General features: G+C 37.1%; 1 protein-coding gene across 4 annotated transcripts in view; it reads left to right on the forward strand.

The window, feature by feature from the left end:
* The window catches only part of KLHL2 (kelch like family member 2), a 54,152-nt gene that overhangs the window by 16,460 nt on the left and 20,152 nt on the right, over nt 1-17,540 (forward strand). Inside the window, exon 1 of one of the 4 annotated variants that reach the window (XM_064417610.1) lies at nt 11,402-11,419. The exons of the other annotated variants lie outside the window; for them this stretch is intronic. The gene's annotated coding sequence lies outside the window, so the exon portion shown is untranslated. Of the gene's footprint in view, nt 1-11,401; nt 11,420-17,540 lie in introns of those variants that run through there. 4 annotated transcript variants of the gene reach the window in all.

Raw genomic sequence — 17,540 nt, forward strand, 5'->3', positions numbered from 1 at the left:
CTATTTACTAAGGTAGACATTCTACAGTACCATATTTGGTAGTAGAGGCTTTGACTATTCCTGCTGCATATCATCACCTCTAGCTAATCAGTGTTGCAGGGTTGTTGAAATCCTGAAAAATCCTCAAGGTTGAAAATGAGCCTGTGCCTCACACCAAAACCCAGAGAAGTCCCACAGCTTAAGAAAACAGATGCATTCTTTTTAAGATGGTCAGCTTCTGAATTATATTTGTGGCATGACCCACAAGCATTGGGTCATGCCATAAGATGGACTGAGGGTATGTTAAAGGAGCTCAAAGAAGAAGAAATGTGATGTTACAGGGAGTAGCATAAAGGATAATTGCTGCTGAGTGCTGGGATGTGAAACAATGACTGAACGTATCTAGACTTGGCAGAACATATTTAATCTAACAATGGAAACTGGATAATAATCCTTAGGTGGTTTATTCCACTTGCTTTAATAGTTTTTCTAGTTCAAAAGGTAGGTAGTATCTGACTTAAACGTTCCTGGTCTATATTAGGCTAATTAATGGTACTTCCTTCTGTTGTCTTGTAAAACAACTTGTTGCTGTTTTGCTGCAATAATCCCATGTACTGAATGACTGTTATTATTGATGTACTTTATTTTTTTTCCTTTAGGCTAAACATCATAGACTGTTCTTTGGAGACAGTAGTTTCTAAATCTTTTACCATTCTTCTTGCTCTTCTAGACTCTCCATTTTACCTGTATCTGCATATTTAACATGCATTGGCCAAATTGGTCCATTAAGGCCTTGTTACTACAGACAAGAGTGAAACTTTTATCTTTTCATATCTTATGTGAATACTGTCTATTGAATATTGTCTATTCACATCTTATGTGAATAAAAATTACAATGCTTGATTCTTTATGTCATCGGTAAAGACAATGTTATGTCTTTATGACATTGACTCTAGTAGTCACTACATGTTTGTGCTGGTAGAGAGAATAAGAATGAGAACATGAAAGTAGGCATACAGTGGGAGAAAGAAATTGTGGCACCTCTTCATTTTGATAAAAGCCATTTTGACGAATTTGTTGTTTTAAGCATTTGTGTTTATCAGCATAATACTTCTAATGAACCAAAACTGCAACCAGTGGAAGTCATTATCTGATTTAATGATAGTAGCATGTCTTTTGGTAAGTTTAGTGGGCAAGACTTTAGGTTCACACCAGGAATTTTCTGTTAGGAAGAGATGCTAATTAGCAAGTCTTTTTCCAGACTACAACCACGTGTTAAAATCGCTTTTAATAAAAAAATGTAAAGAAATAAAGTATTTTCATTTTGGGTAAGTGTTTAATTATATTTTAAAATTCACCAATAACAGAAAAAAATAGCACTGAAAATCTTGTAAAATGATATCTGCTTTAGGGGTGGAAGGGCAGCAGAGAAGCAAGATATGTACAAGTAATTTTAAAACTGAAAGGAAAATGTAGAAGAGAGCATTACACAAAATAGAATGCAAAATAATGAACAGTACTTGTGTATGTTGAGGAGGACAAAAACCCCCAGCAAATCAGCAAGGAGTAGATATTAATTTCAATAAAATGTAGTAGAACTATGGATGAGCAATTAGATCAAGCCCATGCAAACATAAGGTCTGCGTTTACTGTGCCTAATCTTCGCTGGATACTAATTTAAAGGCAAAAATAAAAGTTTGTGCAGCATGAAGCATTCCTTATTTGCTCTTCTGCTAAGCACTGGAATAAAATCAGATAAAAATATTCAGAATAAACTGTTGTATTGTACTTAGAATTGGTGTGCTTATGATGAAGCCCGTGCAGTTTTATGTGGATAGGATGTGAAATAATCTGTTTAGTGGGTACCAGTTTGTTCTGAAACTTGTATTACCAGAACGTCAGATTTGATAATGGAGTTGTTTTTTTCCCCACATCTGTGTCTCATGATAGTCTCAGATTCTCTCCTTCAGTACCATTTCTACTAAGGGTCAGGTACACCAGTTCACAGGAGTTTAATTAAAAAGGGAGTTCAGGATCATGATGGAATATCCATTTTAACAACTTATTATTGCACATCAACTGAACAACAGCAGATAGTTGTGTGTGCTTTTAGCTTGAAGAAAATACAGAATGGCTTAATATAAGCTAGTTATAAGGCTGATCTCTTTACTTAATACTTGCCACAGTCTTTGAGCACGTACATGATCAAATTAATAGAGCTTACGTTCCAGTAGTCTTCAGAGCCATACTAACTTTGTATCTCAGCTGAGAGTCAAAATACTCCTAGTAATATTGTGATACTTTTCAAGCTTTATCCTTGAAAACAAGTGTTTTGTGTATATGAACAGGTGACTAAACTGTCTTTATATGAGTTAACTTATATACTGTGATGTGTGAAGGGCATAAAGCATGTCTTTTGGAACTAGTTTTGCTTTAGATATCTAACTTGGAATGTTTTTCAGGAGTTTGTGAGGCCTGCTGATAAGTTATACCTTCAAAAACTACAGAACTTCTCTTTTCCCTTATTGGATCAAAGAGATGTTCCTCCCTTTCAAAGGGGTCTATCCAAAGGGGTATATTTTCTTTATGAATATTGGAAGCTTTCTGTGTTAATTGGGGTAGATTTTTCCTTTTTAGAATCCAAGGCTGACTTTACAAAGGTTCTTTACAAATGTGTGATTAGGCATTGTAAGAGGAGGGAGTTGAATTCAGTGCTTGAACAGAGATGTGCATTCTGTGTCCTGGAAGTGTGCCTGCTGCTGTGTAAGTGGGTGGAAGAGATAAAAGAAATATTTATTCAACTGAACTGAATCCTGTGAAGCTTTCACTGAATCTTATAATGCAGTAGGTTCTGTTTCAAATATAACACATATTTTACATAAGAGACTGGTTTGAGAGAAGGTAATGCTGAAATTGCTTCTATGGGAATTGGCTGTTTTCCTTCAGAGAACCTAAGAAAAAGATGTGTAGAAAAAAATGCCACACTTAGAAACCTAAAAGGGGCAGGAAGGGAATGTCTGATCTTGATGCATTGGCAGATGTGCCTCTAGCCATCTCTTCCTTAAAAAGCTCTTGGTAATCAGAGAAAGCGAAACATCTTAAACAGAAGTATATCTTGAGAAGAGTGGGTGCTGGTAGGCTGGATCTAGGCAATTGCATCCCTACTGGTCATGATTAACACCTTGCATGTCACCAAAGACCAATTAATACAGGTCCAGTATGTCCCCGGTTGTGCACTCTGCTGAAATGCGGGGCTCCTGAAGAGCTTATTCTAAATTAGCAGCAATTTCAAATAGATGATGATGTTCTAGACAGTGCAGTTTGGTGATGATAGCATGGGTCATGATCGCAGTTTTTCTAGCTAGAAGCAGTCACAGTATTCTAGCAGATGCAAGTAACTTAATAAAACTGTTGCTGCTGTACCACAGGCTAATCAGGCTGGCATCTCTGAAGTTTGCTGATCGGTTGTTCATAAAGGCGTTTTATTTATTTGGATTTGCCTCTATTTGCTAACCACAGTTTCCTGATAAAAGCATTTAAAAATAATCCCTACAGTATTTATTAATTAAATAGAATTTTGAGGCATGTTTTAAGCAGTGGTTTGTCATTATGGCTGTCCCTGTCCCGTCCTGACTGGTTCTTTGTGCAGATTTCCTCTTGGATCTCCACAGTGCCTAGACAGTCACTCCATCTTGGTTTAGCTTCCAGAGTCTTTCCTGCAGTACATGGCCGCTTACCTGTTAGGTACTGGAGACAGGGTATTGGACCATGTGAGTATTTCTCTGCACTGATTCATTGATAAAGTCTGCATGTTTCTAAAGAAGAATGCAGTTAGGTCAGATAATACCAATCCTATTGAAGATAACAGCGATACTTATTTTGTTGTGGGTTTGTTTTCCTTTCTAGAGATAATTTTTTTGAAGTAAATGAGTGTAAGTTGTTTCTTTTACTGTTCCTAAAAAAGTGAAGTTATATTGCACTGATTTCCCTGTCAATAGCCACAGTAGATTCTTTCAAAAAATGAAAATATCTTTGATTTTAATGTAAAGTTTGTTGATAGCATTTTTAGAGGTGAAATCTGTGAATTTGTTTCCTGTAACTTAAATTTAACTTGCCATCAACTGTCAGCAAAATATCCCAGTGCAGCACATGTCCTTTTAGACAGACTGGTAGGCCAAATCTTCATTAAAACTGTACAGCTGTCTTTTAAGCTGTTCATATAGTTTTATTTTTCTGAGTTGATACTGAGTTCTGATTCCCAAATAATCTTCTATAAAATTTTGGACAGATTTGCCTTCCTGTCTTCAACATATCATGAGTAAGGTGCTAATTATTGAACCCTGAGGTGACAGGTTACAATCCTGCTTGTTTCTGGGATAATGAAAGTACTTGTCATGGGCTTTGGTTCCCTTATCTTCCATATCCTCACTTTTTCCAGGCTCAGATTAATCTTGAAACAGCCATATTTCCACCATCATATTTCATTTTACCATCACTTTTTGCTTTGCCTTCATGAAAACCTAAAATGTTCTCTCCATAAACTCACTTCTTTCTTTCTTTCTTTCTTAATAGGTTTAAGGCAAGTGCACAAGTTCTTGAAAGTATTTTCTTTTTCAAAAAATGTTTTATGTAATCGAGCTATTAGTGTCAAAAACTATTGACAGTTGGTTATCTTATTTCCCTGACACAGATATTATTAAAGCTTTAGGAAGAGATGGAGTTCTTTATTGGATCATCTTATAGAGCCTTAAAAATAAACAAGCCTTTGGCCTTTCTGCTCATCTCCATTTTGGCTGCTGTGGCATAGATACTAAATTATGAAAGCTTCGGCAAAGACTGAAGTTGTATTCAAACTCATTCTGGTTAAAATGCTTTATGAAACTGCTCATCCTAATGAGTTTATGATTAAAACAGGATTAACTGATGTTTTTAAATTCTGATGTGTGTTGAAACTACATGGTAATCCAAACTTTCACTTTTATTCTTTTATGACAGAACAGTTCTAATAATATTAGAGGGGCTTGCTGACACTGCAGAGAGATACTTAAATCCAAGCTGACATGAGTTTCATTACAAACCCTATTCATAGAAACATGTTTAGGTCTTACTGGGCAAGAACTTAATGCTGGACTAAACAGCCTTATAGTGTGCTCTTTGGTTGTGTGCTGAAAGACTACCACTGGGTTTTGCTATTGAATGTATTTTATACTTAAGGCTTCACGCAACCATCTGGTTACCTCCTTTTGCCCTATTTTTGTATTTATGACAACAGCTTTGAGGATTTTAATAATATGAGGGCACTACTAATATGTGGCATAGCTGGAGGAGAGACAGCGGCACACTCCTTTAATTTATATGCATTGTAAGACATGTCAGGCAACAGTAAATGATCTCATTTTTTCCACTGAAATAATCCTAGTAGGCATTCTTCATTTGCTTATATGTGCCTGCTTGTCAGAAGAATGAGTGTAGGAGGGAAGGCAAAAGTGGAGCGTGATTTCTTTACAGGCATATTTTATTACAAATATAAGCTTCATTAATTTGCACTTTAAATGAATAAGCTTCACCTAAGAGCTGCTGACCAAAATACTAAGCAAACAGCTTTGCTGGAAAATTTAATATTTTTTTTCTATGACAATTTAAAAATGCATTTAAATTGTATTTTTCTCTGTTTTTTTCATAATATATATTTTGTGATATTAGCTATTCTATATGTGCAAAGTAGAACTGCCTGTTTTTTGGGAGCACATTATTATGTGCATTGCAGAATCGCTACAGTTGCTATATTGTCACTCCCCTATGTTTGTTTTTAACTGAGGAACTGGTTTTTTTGATGTGGCTGAAGATGTGTTTCAAAGCCTCATGCTTATTTCATAGATGTTTGATGCTTTCTTAGAGGATTTCCGTTTCTGATCTGGCTTGCTTGGTGGTATGTGACGGGAGGAAATCACACTGTATGCTCAGCGTGAGGAAAGCATTAAGGGTTGCTGAAACTGGTAGCCTGATAACATCTAGGTGGCTGCAGCTGTGTCTCTCCAAGCTGCTGCCTGGCAGTGAGGCTGAGCATGCCTTGGCAGTAGGTGCATGCACAACCACACGTGTACAGGGCACACTGCCAGCCCCGCAGAGCAGGGCAGCCAGAAGCACTTGCCTGGGGTCTCGATGCTCTCTTGAGCTGGGCTGTCTTCCTAAAGAGTCTCTTGGGCATGTCTATTCAATGTCTTTTGTATTGTTAAGACAAACTGAATAAATACAATTCATACTACTTCATTTAGGGATAAATTCTTTCCCATGTCCTCCCCCGGATTATACAGGATGGTGAAGTTCACGAGGTAAGTAGCAAAAGGAGTTTGCAGAGAAAGCAATTACTGTGTCTGTACAGCTGTAGCTGTGGTTAAGGCAGAGGGAAAAATGGTGGCAGGACCACTAGAACCAGGAGAAGCAGATGTTGCACAGATATGGCATATACTCTCTCCTGAGGTATTCACATTTGTATGTTCCTTTTTTTCTTTCCCTTCTGCAGATATCTTACTACTATTTCTCTCTGTCCTCCAAATGATGCTTTTTAAATTTTTTTTTTTGGCCATCTGAATGGGGATCCAAGAACTTTTTTCATAAAGAAAATTGAGTAGGCAGAAGGGTATGAGCATTGTATGAATGAAAAAATGAACCTGAATGGACATTTGAGCTGTTGTACACCGGCTTGTAGGTGCCAAAGAGAAATGCATAAGGGAGAAATAGAACTGAGAATGAGCACCAGAGAGAAAATTAATCTCAAATGTGGATCAAAAGGTATGAGGAGTGGATTAAAATTGTCCCAAGACTGTAAAAGACTGTCTTGGACTATCAAGTGCCAGTGTGTGTAGGAGGCAGAGAGTCATACTTTTTCCAGAGAGAGACTGTTGTCTTGTGGACTGAGTCACAGATTTCCCCTGTCTCAAAATCTCTGTACCTTCAGAAGATGTTTGGGTGTTCTGGTTTTTTGGTTTTTTTTTTTTTTTTTTTTTTTTTTTTTTTTTTGTGGGAGGGAGAATGTGGGTTGAGGTTTATGAAACCACTTGTTTCTGCTTATTTGGAAGAGACTTTTGGGCAAAGGCGGTGAAGAGGCTTGTAGCTTGGCTATGTCAGCATGGTCTAAGCAAGAGCCAAGGAATGAATCAGAAACTCTTGGAGGAGGTGATGGGGTGAGAGAGAAGTGGGGTTGAGGCAGGAGTGTGTTACAGAAGAGATACTGATCTGTAATCCTGCACTTCAGAAGCATGTGATTCTGATTACTGTGGGAGGTGAATGGGAAGTCACCGAGGGATTTAAACAGGCATGTTTAATTTAAATGATAAAAAGAATAAAACACTTTTACTCAGCACTTCAGCTCTAAATATAACATCTATTCATTTCCTGCATATTGTTTCTTAAATGAGTGATTTAGGAGAGCGTGTGGGCTGTCAGAGCCATGCACAAGAAAGGTGCCAAAAACTAATTAAGGTAGAAAGTCCCAGTTACTCCAACAGACTGTGCAAGGTGCATCCTCTTATTTATCAAGGATAGGCTTAGAGAGAGGGTCAAAAGATGAGGTGCAAAAGCAAATGAATAAAAACATCCAATCACTAGAGCAAACAGGATTTTATAGATGTATTTGTAAAACTACTCCTTGTGTACCCACAGAAGAGAAACTTTTGAAGTGAGGTGGCTGAGACTATCAAAATGTTATGTTTTGTAGCTGGCTAGTCCTTGGAATTTCAGGTCATGTTTTAGTAAATCACCGCAATGTCATTAGTGATCCTGGGCATTATAGAGACTTCATAGAGACATTTTATCAAGGATTTGGTTTTTGTTAATGGCAGGTGAGATAAGTGAAGTTCAAATTTCTCATATGTTTCAGAATTGTATTTATGAGTTGTGCATAGCTACTAAAAACCTCCTGTAATTCTTAGAGTGGTCCAGAAATAACCATATCAAAGGCTTTTGAAAGTCAAGTTAGTTGTAGTCCCTCCTAAATTGTCACATGATGAGCAATATATAGATCAAAAATCCCTATGGAGGAAAGGAACAAATAGGAATAAATAGTTGGGTTCTGCTGTATCAAAGTGATTGTAATGTGTCACAGGCTTCCAAAGGACCCATTTCCTTTAGTTTTGGAAAGCAGGTAGCAAAATATGTAGGTGATGAACTGGTTTAAGTATTTTTTCAAGATCAGACAAAAATAGAAAATCTCACTGCTTTCTAGCTAAGCTAGATGTCAGGCTATCATGATCACAGACCAAAATTAATGTTGGAAAGTGTAAAGTAATGCACGGAGAGAAAAAACTTGAATTACTCCTACATATTGCTGTGTTTTACATTAACAACTTTTCCTAGTATAGAATAACATACTGAAGTCACCTTAGAAAAGCTGCTATTATAAAATAACGTCTTTAAAACCGAGCATAAAAAATGGCACAGCAGTATCGGTATGTCATTGTAGAAATCTGCATTATCACCTGGAACACTGTTGGATGGCCTTAAATATGACAGGAATAGCATGCTTTGGGGAAAGGCTTCCATTAAAGGCATGGAAAAGCTGTCATTTGGGAGAGGAAGGGAATTCAGGCCTTTTCTAGGTTGACTGTGAATTGACTAAAATACGACTCTTATTTTTCTTCCGGTGTCTATTTGTTTCAAAGACTCTACGTACACTTGTAAAGGGTAAAAGGGTGAGTTACTAATTTATGCTGAAAGATAACAAGCTTTTCTTTACAATACCTAAAGAGAAGCGCACAAAAACACGTATGTGCATCCATGGAGTTGTTAGTATGTTTAAGGTGAGTGCATAAATGAATAGAACATTGCTGCAAAATGCATGAGTGCAGCTGCCTACGATGCCCAAGGTGAGCAGTGCTGCTTTCTAGCTGTGCTGTTTGGTTTGAAAATAATTACCTGTGAACCCTGGAAACCTGGAACCTGTTACCATTAGATAGCATTGGCAAAGCAAAGATTAGATAGTGTTTCAAAGCAGGTATTTTCATCTCTTAAGGTTTACCTCCGTAGTTAGGTGAGACCATATGAGGTCCAGATCTGGGTTGAGTTGACTTGTTCTAATCGTCTCCATCCTAGGTTTCCTTTTCCCCTTTTCTTCAGAAGAGGGGAAGACAGGGGAAGGGATGGTGCTGGTGGAAGCAGAGCAGTGCTGTGAAGCTTCATTTCAGTAAATACTGGGTTTAACCACATGCTGGGAAAGGATGGAGGACATAACAGATTCTATCTCAAACCAGATGCCAAAATTGCTTCCAGTGTTATCCAGAGTGGAGGAGATCCTTAGCTGGTTGTAGCACAGCTAGACCAAATTGTTCTAACAAAGGCAAAAATGTTGCCATTTCCTTCTGTAGAAGGAAACTGAGATTTCTCTTTTTTCATGTGCAGTTGACTAGGGAGAAGTGTTGGGTTTTCTTTTTAGAAGGCCTGGATTTTACCTATTATATAAACATTCCTCTGGAAAACTGTGAAGTTCTAGACTAGCTTGGAAGATATTTTTAACTTTTCGTTTTATCCACCTGAGTTTGGGATTCCATTGAGCAGAATTACAGCAAGAAGCTCTAAGGTGTGGCCTAAAAGAATGTACAGACTTGAATAGACTTGAATAGACTTGAAATTCCAGAGAATTTAGACTTGAATAGACTTGAAATTCCAGAGAATTTGTGGCTGCCCCATCCCTGAAAGTGTTTAAGGCTGGGTTGGACGGGCCTGTGTGCAACTGGGTCTAATAGAAGGTGTCCCTGCCTATAGCAGGCGAGTTGGAACTAGGTGATCTTAAAGGTCCCTTTCAACCCAGGCCATTCTGTGATTTTTAAAAAAAAGGGAAAAAAAAAGGAAAAAAGCAAGAGTATCAGATATTATGACCATTGGGTAGATCAGAAGTAATTAGTACTGACATCACAAATTTTGTGATTCAAAAACCTGATGCCTTCATCTTGCCTTGCTCAGATGTGATTGCCCTTTAGCTAAACATTAATAATGGAGGTGTATAAACTGCCTTCTCAGACTAAAAGTTTGTATGACTTCTGAGTCTTTAAAATCATCATACTGCTAGGCAGTGCTAGAGATGCTTCTAGTCAGCTTGGATGAAAGCAGCTACTTTTGTCTGAGCTATGACTTTTACTGTAGGCATCCATGACCATCTTTATATGACCATAAAGCTACCTGTGGCAAAACCTGAAAAGTAGCCCGTGCCAACTTAAAGTGCAGAGGTCATTTGCTTAAATGAATGCATGTGTGCTCATCCACCTCCCTGTAAAATTCAAGGTGCTTATTATGAGTACATTAAGTCACTTAAAGAGACTCCATGGTTGACCTCTCTTACTTGCAGGTAGGCTCACGACATGCTGAAACATGTCAGATAAAAGCTACATAAAGGCTTCCTTGAAAATGTTTCTGTTTTCTTGATATTGGTTGTGCTTTAAATCATTAAATGTATGGACTAAATGTGCATCCGCAAAGAAAAATCAAATGGGAAGCTGTAGATGCTATTTACTTTGGGAATTTGGGCTCCACATACCTGAATTTTTAAAGCACAACATCTAGATTAAAGCATTTATGAAATTTGTCACTAAGCCTAATGCTTTTTTTTCGAGGAAATCCTCTGTGACATTTCTAGAATATAATTATGGTCTGTTGTAGGAAACTGAATGATAAGTAAAAGATTATCTTAATAAACTACAAAAACATAATTATGGTAAAAGCTTGAAGTAATCAAATGTGTTTTGAGTCCACTGAAGGACCATTTACTGCATATTAGATGTTAATCTTGACATAATTTTTGTATTGAAGACAAGCACCATGCACAGAAATAATTTCTACTTCATGCTATTTCTGTTGTCCTTAGTTCTTGGTTTTGTATTACTTTAAGACTTGGTAGTATATAGCTTCTGTACCAGAGAATGAAATAATAGAGCAAGCAAATGTTCACAATCTACTATCCCAGTTATGTTGCTGTTTGTTTCTTGCCCAGGTTTAGGATTTTGCAAATGGCCTTTCCAACCCTCTCTTTTAAATTGCCAGAAAATGCTCAGTTATATTAGCAGAACAAACCTTGTTTGTCACAAGTCAGTCTGTAATGTACAAAAACCCCCAGCAAACCAACAATTCCTTCCTTCCCCTCTCCCTGCCTCTTCAAAGGTTTTTTGTATACTCTAGGAAACAGCAAATTAACATTTTTAGTTTTTTGTCAACCCTTTCCATCTTCAGTTTTAGGCAGTCCTTTGAAAACGTCTCTATCGTAGCAATCTTTGGTACACCCGAAGTGACGGTGGGTGTCACTGGGGTGTGAGCTGAGGGTGCTGTGGTGCTGGAGGCTGAGTTGCTGCAGTTCAGTGCCTTGGCAGAAGCTCCCTGAAAGCTCCGAGCAGCAGCTGATGCAGTGATTCTTTATGTGGGTCAGCCCTAATAGGAAGAAAGCAGACCATGCAGTGTGAGTTATGTTATCCTGCCTACTTAATCTTTTCAGCTTCTTCTAATCCTTTTGCAGGGTAGCTCTGTATATGATTTGACTGCGTAGCACTCCTGGTGCTGTAATTAAAGAACAAATTGTCCAGTTCCTGAATGACACAATATCAGAAGTAGCTTTGTTCAGACTCAAGTTAGTCTTGTTTAAATTATGCTGTCCCTAAGAAAATATGATGGTGTTTTTATGCAGCTGTGTAATCTTCTAAACACTGAATTAATTGAAGTATGATGAAGGATTCTGAGCTTTCATTTTAGATTACTTACTATACACATACTTAAATTCAGTGGCCAGACTTGAAATCAAGAGCTTTGTTCCTATAAAATCAAAATGTCTACAATTTTTTTCACTGAAAGAAAAATCTAAAACTTTAACTAAAATTATTTTAGGTTTGTGATGTTTTACTCCAAGTGAGAGAAGGTTTCATTTCTATTGCCAGTATGTTTTAAGAGAAGAAAAGGATATGAAAGGCTAAGCTTCTGACTTAACAAAAATAACCATCAGACTAGGAAATCAATCTGTCTCTCTTGTGTGAAAGCTTATGCCAAAATACACTTTCATGCGGTGGTTAAGGCACTGTTCTGGTAGAGAAGATGTAGGAGAACCCTGAAGCCAAGGAAGACTGCATGGTTCTCCCCTGTAGACTAGATGGATATCACTCATTATAGTGTATTACTTAAATAAGTGACTCTTCTGTAATTTCATTTGCTTCATGAATCTTATTTCTGCATTTCAGCAACCACTAACTGCATCCCAAATCCCTCCCAAAACTTCCACAAGTACCCCTTTCAAAAAACCCCAAGAAAAGAACAGAAAACCCACCTCTGTACCTAATGTTTTTATTAATAATTAATATTAATAAAAGACTAATCTTCTAAGGTGCTGTCTCTTCAAAAGCTGCTTTTAGAGCAAATTGGTTACTTCCTATCAATTGCATGTCATTAACTGAAGTGGACTCTTAAGTACAGATTATGATGCAAGTTAAAAAGCAGATGTGTAAAACACTTACTTTTTCCTTATCCTCCATTTAAATCTGTCACACTGATTTCCAAGCTGGGAGCTGCTTAGTATTTTTTAGATCATGTCAATAATTTAAAATACTACATTTTCATGATTATTCAGCCATTTTCTACTGAAGTGGTGCTCTACCAATTTGCATCTAGTACAAGGGGAATGTGAAGGAATAGGACGCTTCTTGATCTAATTCCTTTCTGTGACACTATGAAACTGCCTCCTGCACCTGATTTTTATTTGTGTGGGGCTCATTAAGCTAAAGGAAAAATTAATACATCCATGTCTTTATTGTGCAATAGCCTTGAGGATGTTGAGATATCCAGAAGGTATACTTCATAAGCTGCATGACATCATGTTCTAAACTTGCAGCTCATGCACATCTTTAATTCCAGTGCAGCCTCTTATTTTTGTATTTTGACACTGGAACACCGTGCTTAACATGCATATGTTGTTCATACAGAAATTCAAGCAGGGCTGAATTTTCTAAAGTTGAAAGTTCCACATTTTATCCCACAGATGCCTTAAAATATTTGTGTCTATTTTAGTGGTTTTGTATGCATACTCCTAAATAGCATAATTTCAATGCTGTGCTGAATGATTTCACGAGAACTTAGATTACACTTCAGTTACAAACCACAGTTTTAATTATGGCACAGATGCATGTAGATGAGAATAAAAAAATAAGATCATTTGGGTTATATTTAACCACTATGTTAATTTCCTTCTTCCCCGTGCTATGATAATGTAAACAGCAAATGAAGGAGCTTAGTTTGCTGAAATGGTTATTTAAAACTTAAAAATAAATGTTAAACCTTAATCTATCCCCTCAAGATTTCTTTATTACAGGCATTAACATAACTACCGTTCCCTAAAATTTATTTCATTTTAATATTGTAATTGAAAATATGCAATATCTTATTTAGCAAGGATGTAACTTGCTCTTCTGTGAGCCTCTATGTTGTATTGTAGTGTTTGGATTCTCGTGCATCTGCTTTCTTTGATTAGTATCTTTCCTAATGTCTCAGATTTGTTTTCTTTCCTCTCCATGCAATAAAGTACGGAATTTTTCTATTTTAGACAGCACATTATTCAATTCTCTTGGCATACACTGCTCTGATTTTTATTGGCTTATTTGCTTGAAAAGTGCTTCAGTGTTCTGAGAAATTTTGCGTTTGTTTATGTTGTGGGATCTTGTTTCAAAACCTGCAAAATGGTCTGTCACTATTTTCCTATTGACATGATACTGATCTTAATATGATTCTGGTAGGTATCAATTTGAATTTGGACAAATACTCCAGCAGAAATTTTAAGACGATTACAAGAAATTTGAAAGCAGTTGAGAAGAAAATATTGTCTTAAGCGTCTTCATATGTCAGGTATAACAATATGGTCTGTCTAGGAGAACCTCACGGTACAAAAAGGAATGCAAAGAGGACAGCTTGGATGGATATAAAATTACTGGATCAAATTGACTTAAATTAACAGGCAGAAAACTTTAATAAATTTAAATTTTACTTTTTATTGAGCTTTTTTAAAAGCATGTTGAGAGGCCTGTTCCCTGAATTTTTAATATCTCCCAGGAATGGAGATTCTGCAGCTGGCTGGGACAACCTGTTCTGGGGCTTAACCAACTTCACTTAAAAAATACCCAACAAAACACAACACAAAACAGAAAAAGCAGCCTAACTTCTTTTTTTTCAGATCAGATTTTCCTATGTTCATACTTTTCCTTGTCCTATGGCTATGCATCTTCAAGAACAGTCTGGTTCGCTCTTCTCTACCCTCACATTAAGTAGCTGTGGACTGTAATAAGATCTCCCTTTTTTTCTTTTATGGCTGCATGAACTCAGTTTTCTTAGCTTTTCCTTGTAATATCACATGCTCCAGCCCTCTGATCATCCTGGTGGCTCCTTCCACTGGACTTCTTCCCCCATTCTCAACTAGCAGGTCAGCCACTAAAACCTTGTGTGTTCCAATCAAGGGGCTGTGCCTGTCAGGTCATCCAGCAGCCCTCAGGTGGGATGAACACCCTTGTCTGGTATGGAGGCACTCCAGGGCAGCTGCTCTGACCAGCTTCTTCTGGATAGTGCTTGAGGGGCATTTAATCATTGCCATGAAATTTACTGTTTTGAAGATACTTGGTACTACATAGTGTTATGTTTTGATTTAGTAGAGACATACTGCAATATGCTGAATTCACAACACAAGCATGACACAGCACTTGAAATATACATTTGGATCACTATGCCAAAGCGATTCCCATTACTGATCTACATCTGCCCACTGTCAGGATGGTGGGCATCTCCCATTCACCAGGAAGGAATATGTGGGCTAAAGCCCTCTCAAGCCTATGGCTCTCTTGAGAGCTCCTCCTGTTGCTTTTTTGGTTTTACACTTTTTGTGGGACCGAGCCGTGTCACATATATACTTCTCCCCCTGCTGGCCTGACTAGCTGGGGGAGACCTTACCTGCTAGTAATTATTTTACAAAAGGCTGTTTGCATAACCTGATGACTTACTGGTCCAGCCATATACTTAAAGGACAAGTCACCCTTCAGTCCCCTTTATGTGGAGATAAATTTGACTTTATGCCACTAGATGCTCATTCTTGTAATTCTTCCTCGAGTTCATCACCTGTGCCCATCTCCTCTGACCCTTCTTTCCTTGTAGAGGTTTGTTCATCACTCAGGCAGGCTGTATCTCTTTGGCACTGTTGTAAATGTATTCCTGGTGAGCTGGTGGGCCTGGAGAGGTGCCTGCCTGTTCCAGCTGCTCCTCACTTCCAAACTCAACACAGGTTTCAGTCATGTAAGGTGAATGTGTCCAGCTGCACAAAGATGTACAGAGTCATAAAAAACAAAAAAACAGGAGGGAGAAAAGCTTCAGGTATCATTAGTACCCTCAGCCCCTGACATACTCCTGGTGGGTACCTGCAGGGCTACGAGAGAGGGCAGCAGCCTCATTTACAGATTGATGATCTAGTTGAGTTGTGAAGGGCTTGAATCTACTCCAATGAAAACATGGACCCAAGTTCCAGGCCTTAAGTAGATTCCTCCTGACTATGCAGGTGACATTGCAGGTGGATTTTAAAACAAATACTTGAACCTGGTCACAGTCATTTTTTTCTCAGTGGGGTTGGAAAGATGTATTTGGCATGATGGGTGCACAGAGCTTTGGGAATAGGCATGTCACTACAGGGAGAACCAAAAGGAAATAACCAGGGAAGAGTCTTCACAGGCTCGTAAGGGTTAAAGCGTTTGCTCTAGGAAATCTAACAGTCATTCTGAGATTCATCACCACAATTTTGACACAAAGAAAGAGAATACCTAATTTCTTATTGCCATCGGTAGTAATAATCTGTTCAGTTTTCTTTGATTATAAAAAATAACCATGTTGAGAATATATTTTCATAGAACATATTTTCAAGAAATCGGAGATTTTTTTTCACCTCTGCATTTCTTGCAGTACAAAGCAGTATGCGCATTACAGTATTTTTGATCTTTAAAGGAAAGTTATGATACCCTCTACTGGCTATTTTTGGAACCGATCTGAGCTATAACTGACCAGTTTAGAGTCAGTAGCAGTTAAACTTAATCTATACTGCAGTTTTAATGTAGTCCTTTTTTTTTTTTCCTTTTCTTTTTTTTCCTGATGGATTTGTGAGGAGTTTCGGTTGTTTTGGTATTTTTTCCCTCTTTAGTTGTCCCTGGCTTCAGCAGAGTAAATCTGACTGTGATGGAACTGTATTTTTGAATGCAGGTTGTTATGGCTTTCAGACCAACACTTCTATAGGTACAAATGAAAATAGCTAGATGTTATCACAGCTCTTGTTGCCTAGTAACCAAAGCCCAATGTGTAATTCAACCAGATAAATTTGATGCACTTTGCTTCTCTTTTCCTTTTTAGCAGCAGAAGGTAAAATACATTTAGACTTGAATGTTTTGTTTCCTGATAAATAAAAGGTATTGAAATCTCTATTGAAATATAATTTCCCATAATGAAGAGTAATCTGGTCCTTGTAACATTCCTTTACTGTTCATATAAGTATGTCAGGGTAACTGTGATTACAAGTATTAAATTATTTTCTCCATACCATTCTTAAATTTCACATTTCCATTTTGTATTCTGATTTGATGATGGTTTTACAAATTTTTCTACTGGATCCATTTATGCAGTCAAGGATTGTTCTCAGAATTATTTGCTCAACTATACTGATAATGTGCCTAAAATTATCCAGGACTGTCCTTGAATTAGTTACTGAATTTGTGATCAGGTATGAAATGTTTGCTTCATTGGGGCAAGCTGTGTAAATAAATACTCATAGTAGATTTCTGGCATTGATTTTTGCTCTGTAAGTTAATGTTTATATCTTATCATAGAATTAACTATCAAATGAATTTATCTATTCACTATTATAACTAATCATACTGTGTTCTGGTAATATAAATTGTATTAGTGATATTATCTTAAAAATTACATAAACATATGCTAAAATAAAACTGTTTCACTGTACTCTTTCACCCTTGTAATTAATAACCTTTAAGATTACTAAAGTTGTTTGGAATTGTGACACACTGACTTTTATGCTTATTACATCTTTTCCACTTACTTTGTTAGACTTACTAAATATTTTGAAGAATTATCTAAGATTTAAACTAATTTTTAAGTATTTTGCTTAGCAATAGACTGTGTATCTGAGTGCAATCACGTTTGTGACTTTTCTTTATTTCTCTTTCATTAACAGTTAATATTCAAACCAAACTCTTGTTAAATGTGTGATCCTTTATTTTTCCTGTCTATATTGATTGCCAGACAATCTTGAATTATTATTCTTCCAAGATGGTCACAGACTTCTGGGGAAGTCTGAATTCTGTCCTTACTGGAATCTCTTGCATAAAGATGCTAATTTTTGATGGTAACAAAAAAATGGTACAGTGTCCAGTTCTTGCATGCAAATAAGATTTACATATTCTATCATGGTCTAGAAAACGTTAATTTAAAAATATCCAACACTGAAGGCTTGAAAATGAGATGTAATTGTGAAATGCAAGAAGGGAACTTGTGAATGAATATTC

The sequence above is a fragment of the Passer domesticus genome, chromosome 4, assembly GCF_036417665.1.
Source record: "Passer domesticus isolate bPasDom1 chromosome 4, bPasDom1.hap1, whole genome shotgun sequence".
NCBI classification, from domain to species: domain Eukaryota; kingdom Metazoa; phylum Chordata; class Aves; order Passeriformes; family Passeridae; genus Passer; species Passer domesticus.